Source organism: Brassica napus, chromosome C8 (genome assembly GCF_020379485.1).
Source record: "Brassica napus cultivar Da-Ae chromosome C8, Da-Ae, whole genome shotgun sequence".
NCBI lineage: Eukaryota > Viridiplantae > Streptophyta > Magnoliopsida > Brassicales > Brassicaceae > Brassica > Brassica napus.
Genome location: NC_063451.1, coordinates 6,259,324 through 6,274,127, shown reverse-complemented (window position 1 = coordinate 6,274,127; position 14,804 = coordinate 6,259,324). Strand labels below are relative to the sequence as shown.

At 44.1% G+C, this 14,804-nt stretch overlaps 1 long non-coding RNA gene across 5 annotated transcripts; it reads right to left on the bottom strand.

Moving 5' to 3' along the window:
• Nucleotides 1-10,463: 10,463 nt before the first annotated feature.
• Nucleotides 10,464-13,794, bottom strand: LOC106397895. Of its 5 annotated transcripts, none has more exons than XR_007327494.1 (5): nt 13,181-13,792; nt 13,019-13,086; nt 11,237-12,811; nt 10,861-11,067; nt 10,464-10,769 (listed from the first exon to the last, which is right to left on the bottom strand). It is a non-coding gene; the product is annotated as an uncharacterized LOC106397895 (long non-coding RNA). The 5 variants fall into 5 exon arrangements; XR_007327497.1 differs by lacking the exon at nt 10,861-11,067 and having other exon boundaries at nt 13,181-13,254; nt 13,325-13,792; XR_001279900.3 differs by lacking the exon at nt 10,861-11,067 and having other exon boundaries at nt 13,181-13,254; nt 13,334-13,792.
• Between the last annotated feature and the right edge of the window lie 1,010 nt (nt 13,795-14,804).

Below are 14,804 nucleotides of genomic sequence, written 5' to 3'. Positions count from 1 at the left end.
TTCTCGTTTTGGATCCCACTGCCCCGCTTTCGGGCCGCCTGAGTCTCCTTCTCCGATTCCTCCTCCTTTCCTGCTGCTATGCTTTTGCCTTTTTTTTCGTTTCGTTTGGTCTTTTCGATCTGAGTGTCCTCGGGATCCTTGTTGCGCTCTTGAATGTCTTTATTCATCCCTAGTCTCTTGTCGTCTTCGGTTCCTTGTCTTTTAGCCGCATTCCGGATGAGATTGCCCTCTCTACTCCCTCTCAAGGAATCTACTGTCTGCCCTCCGTTTGACGGTCTGCATCTTTTTCCTCGATTTTTGCTTCTGGGATGTCCCGGATCCCCTCTGGGCTCACATGGCCCTGCCCTGCGATACTTTCGTGGTCTGTTATTTTGCACCGTGTCGTCTCATGCTTTCGGCTAAATAAGAAACTAGGAAATCTAATTCCGAGGCCTTCTAGCTTCCTCCGTTTCCGATCCCTCGTTCGCTCTCGTTGTTGATCGTATCCCTCAGTGTTTTCAAAGTCTAGCGATTAGCTATTCCTGCGGTTTGATTGTACTCCGATCCTTCGAGCTGTCCTTCGTATTCTCCTTGACTCCCTTATCTTGTATGCCTTGGCGGCCTGTCAGTCCCTATGGCTAACCGTACCTCGCTTTCGTCCTCTCTCTGTCTCGCCGCTGTTCTCTGCCTCTCCTTTCTATGCTCCTCGTTCTCCCTCTTCTCTACTCTTTATTCTCTCAGCCATTGTCGCCCGCCCTGTGCTCCTAGCTCCATTTATTCGTCAAGTTTCTCACTATCGCGTCCGCGACTTTTATTCGTGAGTCTACGCGTAAACCCTCACCTCCTTCGGGCTGTTGTTAAGCTATCCCCCCTGCCTCGAGTCTTGTCGTATCTGCCTTTATCGCTTCTCGATCAAAGAGTTCTTACTTTCTTTTATAATTTGAACGGCACCGCTTATTCCTTCGCCTTCTTTGTCGGTGCTATCTGTGACGTTCCCGATCCGCTTCGTTCTTTGCGTAATGGCCACGATCTGGACTCTTCGCATCTATGCCCGAACGGCTGCACTTTTTATCTTCTTTCTTCTCGAGCCTTAGCTATGCGTGCGATCCCTTCTCGCCTCTTCCTCGCTCGCTTTCCTCGTGCTCCGACGAGTTACGTCGTACGCCCGTACCCAGCTCTACACATGGCTTCTCTACCTGCTAGCCTGGCTTTTCGAGCGAGCGGCCTGGCGCTCTGCCGGCGGACTCGCGTTTCTTCCAAACGCTCTATCTACTGTTCCCCTTCTTTTTCTCGCTCTTCTCCTCCGGTACCTACTTCATCGCCCGTTTCGACCTCCTTTCGCCTCTCCCTCCCTTGCGCCGTTACCCCTTCCTAATTCGTGGCGACTTGATCCTCTTCGCCTGTAAATTTCGGACGAGATTGGTGTATTTTGGCGAAGTTCGTGTCCAAAAATCCGCAAGTAAATAGTAATTTCTCATGCCTATAGAAGGGAGGTAATTTCTTCACAATCTTTACTACTCATTCTCATAGAGAGGTTTCTTGAAAAATCTTCTTTCTCTTTCTCTTTCTCTCCTCATTTCTTCTATAAAAAAAGAAACACGAGATGTCGAGTAAGAAGAGGAGTTGGAAGAAAGGGTTCTTGCCCGCAAACGTTTCTGAAGAGCTTCGTGTGCCAAAGATGGAATTCGTTCCTCATTCGGTAGACCCGGCCGAGAAAGAGGCATGGTGGGTGGCGTGTTACGGTTCGATCACGCCTCCCAAAGAAAAATCGTTCCCGGTCATGAACCATCGCCCGATGGAGGTAGGTGCACCAAGTAGGAGTACTAGTGAATTCCTCGAGGTCATGCGGTCGTTCTACCATATTTCGGACGCGGTGGAATTCAGGATTCCTCGTCAAGGAGGGCGCGCTAGTAGTCCCCCGGAGGGTTACTTTACTTGTTATGAAGCATTCGTAGTGCGCTGCCGTTTGTGGTTCCCGATTCCCAAAATTATCGTCCGTGTGTTGGATCGTTTCGGGGTGGCGATAAGCCAACTGAATCCTCTTGGCATACAACACCTCATTGGAGTCCTGATCCTGAGTTACGAGCATGGTCTCTCCCTTACCGTCGATCACTTCGAAGCGCTTCTTCGGTTACAGATCATCAAGGATACAGACACGTACAGGCTGGTTCCTCGGAACTTCATGTCAGTGGTCAAGGGGTTTACTTCTAACTTCAACTCGTGGAAGAAGTTTTTCTTCTTCGTTCGTGTAGACGCCGCGTCCGTTGAGGAGAGTTGTATCCCATTATTCCGGAGGTTGCCGAACGATCGTCCCTTCATCAATCCTCTTGCTCTGTTTCCTGAGGACATTATTGCGGTGAGGGATCTGCTCAGGAACGGTCCTTTTTTCTGAACTTTCTTTACGCCGAAGAGAGTTCGAAAGGCGCTGAGGTTTGTGCATCCTAATCCTGCGTTGGGCGGAGAAACAAGGAGTGATTCCGAGCCTGATGACCAAGGTCCCAACGCTTCTCCCACGATTGAGACGGGGCTGAATTCTTCGAAGGGGAAAGATATTGACCTCGGTGACCTGGAGATTTCGGTGGACGATTGCATGCTTCCAGGATGGGATCCGGACCTTGCTTTCGGCGATGGAAGCGGTACGAGCGAGGTCCCTATTCCAGACTTCGATGATTTCTTAGCTGGTCTTCCATCGGGCTTTGATGCTCCTCCGGCCACGAACGAGTCGGGGAGGCCGAAAGTCATCGCGGAAGGATCTCGCATCATCAACGGGGTATATGCTTTAAGAATTTTGACGATCGTTATTATATTTTTTTTTTTGCCTATAACGTGTCAATCGTTTTTACAGGGCTTGAACTTGCTTGGATCGGCCATTGAGGCGAGCCATAGAGAGGCCATGATCTATCGCTTTAAAGCAGAGAAGGCGGAAAAGGATCTTGCTCGCATGCGAGACGAGATGTTGGCGCGAGATGCTCAACTCGCTCGTGATCATGCCAGGGCTGTTCATAGGGCGGAACGGAAGGGCAAGAGGGAAATTGTCGAGGTGATGAAGACTCGCGCCTCTCAATTCCAGGTTGAGTACGGGAACCTCAAGGAAGATTTCAACTCGCTGGGCGACTTCCGTGAGTGTAGCCACTCAGTCGGGAGCCTTTGGAAGACGCGGGCGGATGACTATGTTTTTGAGAGGGAGATGGAGTTAATGAATGGTGGCATGAAGGATCATGCTCACGCTGAGACGCTCATTTCTCCGTTCGATGGGAAGATTCAGGGATTCAGGGATCCCATCCCGGTTTCTCCTGATACCGTAGAAGCCATGACTGATTTTGCCGATGACGATGAGGAAGTGAACTATCCCGCGGATGCATTCAGAGCTTCCTTGTTCGGGAATTTCAACTTTGATCTGCGAGTGTTTGACGGGAAGAAGTTTTTCCCTTATCTAGTATTTTGCGGCCAAGTGTGGCCTTTGTTCATATATGTCCGGCCGAGTGTGGCCTTCGAACTTTGTATGGGCCTGTCTTGGCCGTTTTTATTTTTATCGGTACTGGCAGTTGGTGGCTTTGAACCCCTACCGCTATGCGGTTTATATAATGGATGTTTGTTTGAGTTACTTTGTTTCGAGTGGGCTTGAAGTAAACATGAGTTGTCTTCTCATATTTAACTTCGTTGAGACGTTCAATCTGTTAGTTTGTTCGTGAGTTTTTTCGTAGAAATCATTTATTCTTACGGAATTTTCGGAAACGTCAAGATATGAACGGAGAGACATGTTTTAGGATCTTGTATCGTTTAGATATCATGTCTTGCGATGTCTGAGACCAATACGATGGGCTTAGGGTAAGACCTTGGTTTACTCTCGGTTTTAAGGTTTGTGCGGTGACTAGCCGGCTATCGATTTTCCTGTTGCGATTTCTACCTGATTCGTACCGATTTAAAGTCCGCGATAGGTTCTCGGCTTATATGACTTGTATGGCATGAATCGAGCATCTTTCCAGAGATAATTTTTAAGCCAACTGGAAGTGCTAGACCAAAATTTCGGATTTTTTTTGTAGCGCGCTTTTGTCCTTGTGTTGGACGTTCGAAGATTAAAAGAGTGATCAAGTTGCGTTTGTTTAAGACAGCTGATGTGATCATCGGGGCCAATCGACGAACGAAGTGTAATTTTTTTGTGGTCGCGTTCTGACAATTTGTTCGTATTGTCTCGACTTTTAACTTGGCGATGTTTCGCAGTTATTTCGAAGACTATACGTATATTTTCAGTGCTGAAGAGGGATTGTTTTGCGATTTTGGGCCATACGAGCCTGTTGACAAGAGTATTAACGTTTGTAGATTTTCTAAGCGTGTTCTGAGACTTTTGCGTTAATTGAAGTGCAAGTGTCTTAAAAAGGAGCGACACATATTGTAGTAAAAAATTTTGAATTCTCTAAAAAACTCGATTACAATAACGCATCTTTTCCTATGTGGGAGTACGAGTATACGCACCCACTCCCCCCTTTTTAGAGAGGGGGATAGCTGAACTCGTCTTTTGACGAGCTGTCTACGTACCTCTTTCGAGGATCAAGCCATCTCGTAGTTCTATTTTATGCCGCGAGCGTTTTTACTCGGCGATTATCGCCGTGCTGACCGCCTTGATCGTGATGACCGTGGCCGGGTCGGCGTTCTCTTCCGGACGTTCCGGTTGAGTCGTAGTGGCGGTTTCGGACTCGTGCTGAGTTTCGACACCCGAAGCGTTTGCGTCAGCAGACGATGTTAAATCATCTTTTCATGAAACGTTTTTGGTCGAAGATTTATCTATCTTCGTGCGTTTGCGATTTGCCGCTGCAGAGGTCGTCATCTGCCTTAACTTGTGCTCCGCGAGGAAGCACAGTCGTGACTGTTTCTGACATCTCCAGATAGCTGCGACTCCATTTGGGGTCGGGAATTTGACACCCAAGTGGTACGTCGATGGAACGCCTTGCATAGCGTTGAGCCATGGGGTTCCCATGATCACGTTGTAGATGGCAGGATGATCGACTACCGCGAATTCGACAATTTTTGTGATCTCCTTGGCCATGACTGGTAGCTGAATCGACCCGAGGGTCATCGATACTTCGCCTGAAAAGCCTGTGAGCGGTTTCGGCATTGGAGTTACTTCTCCAAGTTTGATGCTCATTCGATTGAGAGTGTCGCGGAAGATTACATTGACCGTGCTTCCCGTGTCAATGAGTACTCTTCCGACTTCCATATCTCGTATGACGAGGTCTATGACGAGCGGATCGCAGTGAGGTTGATCGATCCCGCCGGCTTCCTCCTTCGTGAAGGTGATTGAGAAATTCTGATCATCTCGGGTAGGCGACCATGTAGGCCAGTTTGCGCTCGACTCCGCCTTCCGCTGGTAAGCCTTTATGGCCGAAACCGTATCGTTGCAGAATTACGATCCTCCGATGATCATGTTGACTCTGCGACGATTGTTATCGTTCCCCTTGTCGTCTGGCCTCCTTCCGCGTTTATCCCCAGATTAATTTCTTTAAGGAGATCTCTCCGCGGGAGGATTTCTGTCCTGCTTCGAGGGGCGATCGGTTTCCAGGATAAGATCTTTCACGCTGGTCACTTCCGAGAGCTCTCCAGCTAGTAGCTTCGCGGCCAGCCTTGCTCCCAAGACTTTGCAGTTAGTCGTGGAGTGTCCTCGGGACTGGTGAAACTCGCAGAAGGTATTTTCATCATATCCTTGATTGCGAGTCCACATATTACCCGTGGTTCGGCCCTGGTCCGAGCCGATCGCGTAATTGTGCGCTCCTTGGAGATCTTCCCCCTCGTGACAGACGTACTTGTCGTTACGAGGATTCTTCTTCTTCGTTTTTGGATCTACATCTTTCGAGGATGGTCTCGCCGACTTATGTTTTTGCGATACGACTTTTGTTTCTTTCTCGATCATGATGTAGTCCGTCGTCCGCGGTTTGTCGAGGGATATCCACTTTCTGAATTTCGACTTGTACTAGAGCGCCTTTCTGAGCGCATCGATGGCCACCTTGTCGCTTATCCCGCTGACCCTGGAAATTACCAACTTGAATCGGCTGATGAACTCGCGGAGGGGTTCGTCTTCCCTCTGGGACAGACTCCAGAGATCGACATCGGAAGTTTCTCTATCTATGAACATAGAGTATTGCTTGAGAAATTCCGATGCGACCTGTCGGAAACTTTCGATTGATTTCGCTTAAGGTGTGCGAACCATTCGAGGGCTGCTTCTTCTAAATTTTTGACGAACAGGCGGCAATAGCCAGCGTCTCTTTCGCCATCCTTCAGCCTCGCTCTTCCCATCGTGATGTGGAAAGCCTGAAGGTGCGCTCTCGGATCGGTCGTACCATCATACTTTGGTACTTTGATTTTTCCTGGATCGGATACCCTCATATCTGAGAAGCGAGTGGTGAAAGGAGTCTTCTGAGCCCCTTCCAGCAGCCTGTCGATCTCGGGGGCCGCGCTAGTAGCGTGATGGATTTGGGATTTTACGGCTCTTACTTCTGCCGCAGTCTTGGTGATATAGTCGCGAAGATCGCGGATATCCGACGTTTCGCCAGTAGATTTCCGTGCTTGTCGGCGTTTACTGCGAGTGAGCTCGGTTTGCTTTTCAGCCAGCTCTTCTTGTTCATTCCAATAGAGGATTTCCTCCTCTTCTGTCATTGGTTTGTCGAACGGAGAGCTTTCCCAAGCGAATCGGCTTCTGGTCCTCCTTGGATGTCTGTCGACGTCCTCATCAGTATCGTTGGAGACATCGCTAGGATCCAGGTCGACTTGCTCGACTCCGTTGTCCTCCGAAGCCTTCGCGGGAGGCGGAGGGCTTTCAGGGTTTCCCTTTTCGATTGGAGATATCTCACTAGGGTTTTGGCCCGAAGGTCGTTCCTGCGCGGCTCCAGGCCTGTCGAGTGGGGTTGCGAAGTCGAGTCTTTTCTCGCGGACTTTGGTGGTTCCGCGGGGGCGGATTGCTCGAGTCCTTGCAGTTAAAGTTTCAACTTGTTTGGTCAAGGTGCTCACGAGCTTATCCTGTTCTTCCGACCTTTTTTCGTAGGTGGCAAACATCTTTTTAAACTCCTCGAGCGCCGCGGCGTTGGCTGGTGCGTTGGTCGCGGATACGTCCGCTGTGGGAGTGTGGAGATCAGTGCCACTGCTTCTGTTAAGAGGAGTTTGCACGTTATCCGCGTCGTCAGTTGACATGTCTGGTTGAGCGTGATGTGGTTGAGAGTTAGATTTATCCGTACCCCCCCCCCTCCTTCTAGCGCCAAACTGTGGGAACCGAAATTCGCACTGTCGATTTACGTTTAAATAAGGAAACTAGGAAAACCCTAATTTCCCAGAGGTCCCGGATATCTGATAATACCACACGCCAAGCAATCAGAACACAATAATGACAATGATAAAGTATAAGAAATCAAAAAGAGAGCAAAGTAGATCTTATTTCGAATTCGCGTTTGAGCGTTACAACAAGGTAAGAGCCTGGGCTATGAGAGTTGTCTGCGAGATTCCTAGTTCTAAACCCTAAGACAGCAATAACCTAGTTGAGTCGCAGCTCGAATAACAAAAACGGAAATATGCCTAATTCGCTCTAAGTGCTAAGTTCTCTCTGACAAAGTCCTCCTCATGCCTCTCGCCTAGGACTCCTTATATACTGGCTCTTAGGTCAGTTTACGCTTTTCCTCTTCTGCCCTTAAGCCGCCATAGCATAAAAATGGAGATATTCCATTTTTTCCGATCTTCTTAATTATCTTCAAAATTTCGTATTTATCTGCGGAAACTTGACTTTTATTTTTCCTTGTGAACCAAGCGTAAACCGTCATGCAGCTTACGGACTGTTGGTTAAGAAATCGTAAGTTGGGCCTCGAGTCATGTCTTAGGTCCCTTTGGGCCGTCTCCTGACTCGAAGCGTTTATTACGGCTTCTTTCGATAAAGAACGAACTTTCTGCGGTTTTACGGTAAAGTTTGATCGATAACTTAGAATGGCAGGGAACGTGAAATGGGTTCGCTACGGTTTTCGGGAGATAGCATCGATGGGTAGACGAGAATGCATGGACTAATATCGTATCGACGTTTCAGAAGAGCTCGGTCGCTACGTAGCGACCGAACTTCGGCTTGAGCTCGGTCGCTACGTAGCGACCGAGCGGAACACGCGTTTGGTCGCTGCGTAGTGACCCTTTTCGAGCTCTTGTCCGATGACTCGCGTTTCCTCTGCAAAGCTTTTCGTAAGGAAGAATCTATTTCGAAAAAGTATTTGTCGAAGAAGGTTTTTCGTTTTCTTCTTCGGAGATTTGGACGTTAACTTCGTCGCAACCGTTTTCGACCCCAACAGTCGTCGGTGACTCATTGGAATTGATTGATGATGTAGTGTGAGTGTCGATCGATTATGAGTACTCTGTTTCATACTCTGCTCCACAATGGCATGCTGCAATGTAGCCAAGATCATTTCCAAGCTCCACGAGGTTGACATGTTGTCTCACAACTCGAACTAGGTCATAGTGGACGTCTAGATTTATCAGTGTCAGACACAATATGTTCGTGTTCATGTCACATACAGCTCCTACTGTAGCCAGGAAAGCTCTTCCAAGCAGAAGTGAAGAGTTCCAGTTAAGCTTGATGTCCAGGACATGAAAATCTACTGGGACAAGGGCATTACCAATATGTACCTCAAGGTCTCTTATGATGCCTCCTGAGCTTCTTTCTGAAAGGTCCACGAAGGTGAAAGATTCTGATGAAGGCTCTATTTTCAGACCCAGCTGGTCTGCAATAACCTTAGGTAGTATGTTGACTGATGCTCCTGTATCACAAAGTGCATGGGGAAATTCAATACCCTTCACCACACACGGTATTGCGAACTTCCCAGGATCACTTTTCTTCTTCAATGTGATCCTTAGTTTCATCCTTTCCCTGACATGATGAAACATTCTCCTAATGTCCTCCTCAGTCTCCGTAGTCTCTCTGAAGAACATCCAAAACCGGTGTGTGTAATAAACTTCATCAAAAGTTTTCTCCACTGGGATTCTGAGAACTTTCTTAGTGAAACCATCCATCTCCTTCTCATTAGCTTCCCTCTTAAGGCTCTTAGGAATCTTCTCCTTTCTTTTCCTTAACTTTCTACCTTCAGTTGCCTCATCAACTTTCATAGGTTCTAGTGTAGTGTCTGAAGGGTTGGTTGTAGGTTCTGGTGGGTTTGCTAAAGGTTTAGGTGGTGGTCTGAGTGCGTTAATTCAGTCACTATCAATAGATGTTAATCGCACTCGATAGGTGAGAGGTGCCCGTCGATCGATGGGAGGTGAGGGGGGTCGATCGATATCAGTCTCTCTCTGTCGGTCGACTGCTGGCTCATGCCGTCGATCGATTTTGACGTAGAAAGGGGAGGGTGGGTGAGGATGTTTTTCTGCAAATTCCTCATGAGTCATGATCCGAACTGCACTACACTCCGCAGTCGATTTAGCAGATGACGTCGATCGATGGTTAGAGTAATCCATCGATCGATCTTCGTCATGGTCTGTCGAGCGAAGTGCATCCATTGACATCGGTCGACACCAAAGTGATCCGCCGAAACTCATGGAGCTTTCAACTTCGAAGTCTCCTTCTCCAAGCTTCTCATGATTCACCACTTGCCAGAAATCATCATCTATGATGGCATTTACGTGGTGTTTTGCTTTCTCAACTTCTGCCTCTCTAGCCAAGGCTTCTTGCCTCTTTACAGTGTCTTTAGTCTGAACCACTTGCATTTTAAGCTTCCTCACCTAAGTCCCTAAGGTCTCAATTCTCGTGTTCAGACTGTTGTAGGCGGAATCTATCTTCCCGTTGAAGTCCACAGTGAGTTGTTGCTGTCCTTCCAGAACTCTGTCAAGCATTGCTTCAATCTTGCTTTCCTGAGTCTGTGGTTGTGGATTCTGGTAAAATGAGTTTCCATAGCCTCTGATGTTGTTGCTGAAAGGTTTCTGGAACTATGAATTGTGGTTACGACTCTGACCATTGCAATAGAAGTTTATGTTTCCACCATGGTTTCCAGACCTCTGAAATCCAGTACCTCCAATGTAGTTCACATCTTCTTCTCCTTCCATGTCTACAGCTACTTCACCTTCAGCTGAGCAGACCTGCTTCCTAAGAAGCTCATGAACCACAACTAACTTTGCTCTAACTTTGTCCATCTGCTCTTTCCCTAGGGATGCAACAGACTTCTTCCTCTCAAAGTCAGTGTTCTTGGTGCTGCTGCCACTACATGAAATGTGGGTATTAATAGTTGGCGTTAAACGTTATTAGTTCGTTTTAATAGCGTTCCCTAAAACGCTCTGACAGCGCCCGTTATCGTAGGTCTGGCCCTTTTGATAGCAGATCTGTTGTATGCTATAGTTAAATAAACAACGATAGCGTTAAAATCTATGCAATTGTTAATAACGTGATACAAATGTTATTAAAATTTATTAATTTGATTTTAATGACGTATTACTTTTGTTAATTATTTTCATTATCAAAAAATAAAAAATTATGAAAAATATAAATTAAATTAAATTTTATATATTGAAATTGTTTACATATTTATGAATGTGATATTAAACTAAACCAAACTAAACCAAATTTTTAACTAAACCTAAAATTTCTAAACCTAAAATTCATCTCCTATCTTCTAGTGCTCTATCTTTTAGTGCCGCCACCACTACCACCGCTAGCTTCCTCTGCCATCTCCACTACACAGCTTCTTCAGATCCGACGCATCTCCGCCCCATCCATCACAGCAAGCTCGTCCCATCCACCTCTGTCTTCAATCCTATTGCACGGACTCATAAAGGGAAAATGACGTTACCTGATGCAAATTTATGGAAACTCTGAGAATGTCAAAAACTTTAAATCCCAACTAACCCATCAGAATGAAAAGTACATACAAAGCCCTTAACCATTTTTACTTGAAGAAACACACACAAATAAGAGAGATCAGATGCTAAACGCAAGTCTTTCAATTTCTCCAGCAAAGAACCAAAAAGAGCAAGTAGCAGCATCATGCGAGCAAGTAGCAGCATCATGCGAGCAAGTGTGATCAGTATCACAATGAGTGCGATAAATTTCAAGAATATTAGCCCCTTTATCAACCTGACCGAAACAGTCTGAGACACAAACAAATAGCAACAAAAATTGAAACCTTGGTCTCTAACTAAAATTGAAAAAAGTAGAGCACTTTTCAAAGATCAAGCTGAGTCTCTTACGAGCGTGTAGCGAACAAACACATGAAAATTACAGAATGATGAAAACAAATCAGACAAGGTAAAACAATACCTTGCAAACGTAGGAGATAGTTTGGCATACTCATTCCTCTTGGACTTCTGCAACACACATAATTAAAGAAACGAACTTTAACTTCGAATCAAACCATATAAGAACAAAAAAAAACACAGAGAGAATGAGAGACAGAGAAGTGATCAATGGTGGTTATGACGAGCGTGACTGTGGTGGTGGCGACTCCGGTGAAGACGGATCTGAGAAGCGATGGTGGTGGTGACGAGCGATGGGGGATGGGAGAGATGGCGATGGTAGTGGTGGTAACGAACGATGGTGCTATGGTGACGAGCGACTGTCGCTTCTTCTCCTTTCTCTACGAACTTTGTCTCTTCTCTCTCTCTTGCTTCCCTGGCTTGTAGATCTCAGAAAAAAAAAGAATAAATAACAATTAATCTCAAGCGTTGATTCAATATTATCCAATGGTGCAGACGGTGATCCATGCCATAAACAACAACGACCAACAGAAAAGAAGGGTGAGGATATATACAAAAGTGATTTTGGGCATTTGATTCAAATTAATCAATGGTTCAAAAAAACATAATACAAATTGTCTTTTTATTTATTTATAGCTATTATAAAAATTATCTAAGATTTAAATACTTTGATATCATAACTTAATATTTGAAATCTAAATTTTGTATTTGAAATTTTAATTAATTTACTGAATTATAATTTATTTAAAATTGAGATTTAATACTTTATGATATATATTAACATGAGATATGTGGTTTAGGGGTTAGGGTTAAGATTTAGGATTAAGTATGTGATTTGAGTTTTAGAATATACTTGGAATTTAAATTTTAAGTTTCTATTATAAGTTTGTAAAGATTGGATTTATGATTTTGTATGTAGAGTTTAAGTTTGGGGTGTAGGGTAAGTATAGATTTAAGATTTAGTGTTTGAGGTTTAGAATTTGAATTTAAGATTAGATTTTTAAAATGATTAAATTTTGACATTAGGTTTAAGATTGGACTGAAGTTTCGAAGTTTATGTTTAGGGTATAAAAAAACGTATTTAGGGTTTAGGGTGACAATATTTAATAATTTTTTTTTGAAAATATTAAAATTTGAATAAAACTTAAAATTTGAGATTAAAATAATAAAATATGTGAGTTTTAGAGGTTGTTTTAAAGCTTAGGGTTTAGGGTTTTAGAGTTTAGGATTTTTGGAGGGTTAGATAAATCAAATTATCATCAACTTTATAAACATAAAAGATAATATATATATACACGTTTCAAATATGTTTTACATGTTTTAGGTGTCTTATTCATCTTAGTATATAAATGATAACATATATAACAGACTCATGTTTTAAATTATTGAAGTTTTTAAATAATTTTTAAACATGTGGTAAATATGTTTTAGACAAGTTTTCTAAAACTAGTTTAAAGCAAGACGTTTTAAACAACCAACATCAAACATTCAAATTTTAAATTACATTTTAGACTTCAAAACAATAAAATCTTGCTGTCTCCCTTTTCTATCAATTTTTTTCTTCTCTTCAGCTGTTTTTTTTAATCTTAAACCTTGAATTCGTGGACATGGAACAAGTGGATGACCACTGGACATTCACCTGAAAGTCAAAGCCGATGATATTGAAATTTAGAGACATGATTCCAGAGTTCGTAAGTATTGGGTCAAAACATCCAACATCATCTACTAAGTAACTGAGAATGAGAATCCTTTTCAAGAGAATGACTATTTCCACAAAGAGATTAAGTTAAAGACATGAACGTTATAGCCTATAACATGTCCCAGCAATGGTAACAGGTGTGCTTACCATAGAACTCACTGATAGTTGTTTTCCTTTCGTTCGTGGTATGTTTAGGTTGTTCCATCAGAATGAACCTGTACAAGCAAGGTGACAAACAAGCTCTAAGAAAAAGAACTACAACTTTAAGATAAAATAGAAATACAAAGGATTAAAGAAAGATTAATCCACCCGAAGCAAAATTGTTATGAACCAGTCTCATTTGAAGCCGCACATTGTTCTTCACCATTGGAATTACCTCTGCCCTGAAAAGATAAGCTCAAGGTATCATCGCAAATTCAGCCAACACAAACATCTGCAGTAACAAAAACATACATCACAGACCCTAAATTTAGCAACCCTGAGCTTAAAAAGCCGGTAATTTGCTGAAATCAGAATATGAAGTCAACAACAGCCTTCAGAAACTTTCCAATTGAGAATGCTACAATCTTCAAAAGTCAATCAGACTATCTATGAAAGGACCCAACTTTAGTCGATGATAATAATTCTGTAAACCCATCACTCGCCGCGTTCAATACGGAACGAGATTGCACGAGATTTTGATAATAATTCTCCTCAGACAAACTCTGTTTTGCTTTGAGTAAACACACATGCTCCACTTCTTTCCTATAAGCAGTTGGTTGATACATAATAAAGTCATAAACTTTCTCAAGACACATACATAAGCATTCACAAAAGGAACCGAAACTGTAAAAGAAACGTTGTCTGAATCGACTTGGAACTGGCGAGAGAGAGAGAGAGAGTCCAGGGATTCGCCTGTTCTTCACTATCTCATCATTGTGTTTCCAACTTTTAGTAAAACAAACGAACAGAAATTGGAGCTTCTTGCTCAAGCTATCATGGAGAAAACTAAGATCGCATGACAGAGAGAAGAAGACAAAATAAGGAAACTTTTCTGTTAACCTTTATGTGTGACCAAATGGTCACGTATATACACTTGATGCTACTCAGCTAACCGGGACAGACCGGATGTAATATATACATTTAACTAAACCAATAAATAATGATAAACCAAAATAAACCAAAATTCCCCCTCAAGATGGAGCATATAAGTTGATGAACTCCATCTTGCTTAATAGGTGACGGAAGGGACCAGGGTAAAGAGGTTTAGTTAAGATGTCAGCTAGCTGATTCTCCGAGCGGACGTGTAGAGTCTTGATCATACCTGACTTAACCCGCTCACGAACAACATGACAATCACGTTCAACGTGTTTGGTTCTTTCATGAAACACGGCGTTATTGGCAATGTGAATGGCAGCGGTGTTATCGCAGAACAGGGGAGCTGGACCTGGATTGTCGACCCAAAGATCTTGCAGAAGGTTCCGAAACCAAATCATTTCTTTGACAGCTTCAGCCATGGCCCTATATTCCGATTCCGCAGAAGAACAAGAAACAGTGTCTTGTTTGTTTGACTTCCAAGCAACTAGAGCTGGACCAACGAACATACAAAGGCCTGAGACACTTCGACGAGTGTCGGGACAAGTTCCCCAATCCGCATCCGCAAAAGCAGAGAGCTTCATATCAGAAGTAGAAGAGTAGAAAAGACCTTGTCCAACGGTACCTTTTAAGTAATGTAGGACCTTATAAGCTGCGTGAAGATGTGGTGCGCGAGGAGAAGCAGTGAATTGACATAACTTATGAACGGCGAAAGTGATGTCAGGTCGAGTGAATGTCAAGTAGAGAAGTTTCCCTACAAGGCGACGATACTGCACTGCGTTTTCCAAGAGATCACCATCCTCCGTTGAAAGTTTTATACTGGGATCCATGGGTATGGAGACAGGTTTGCACCCGAGTA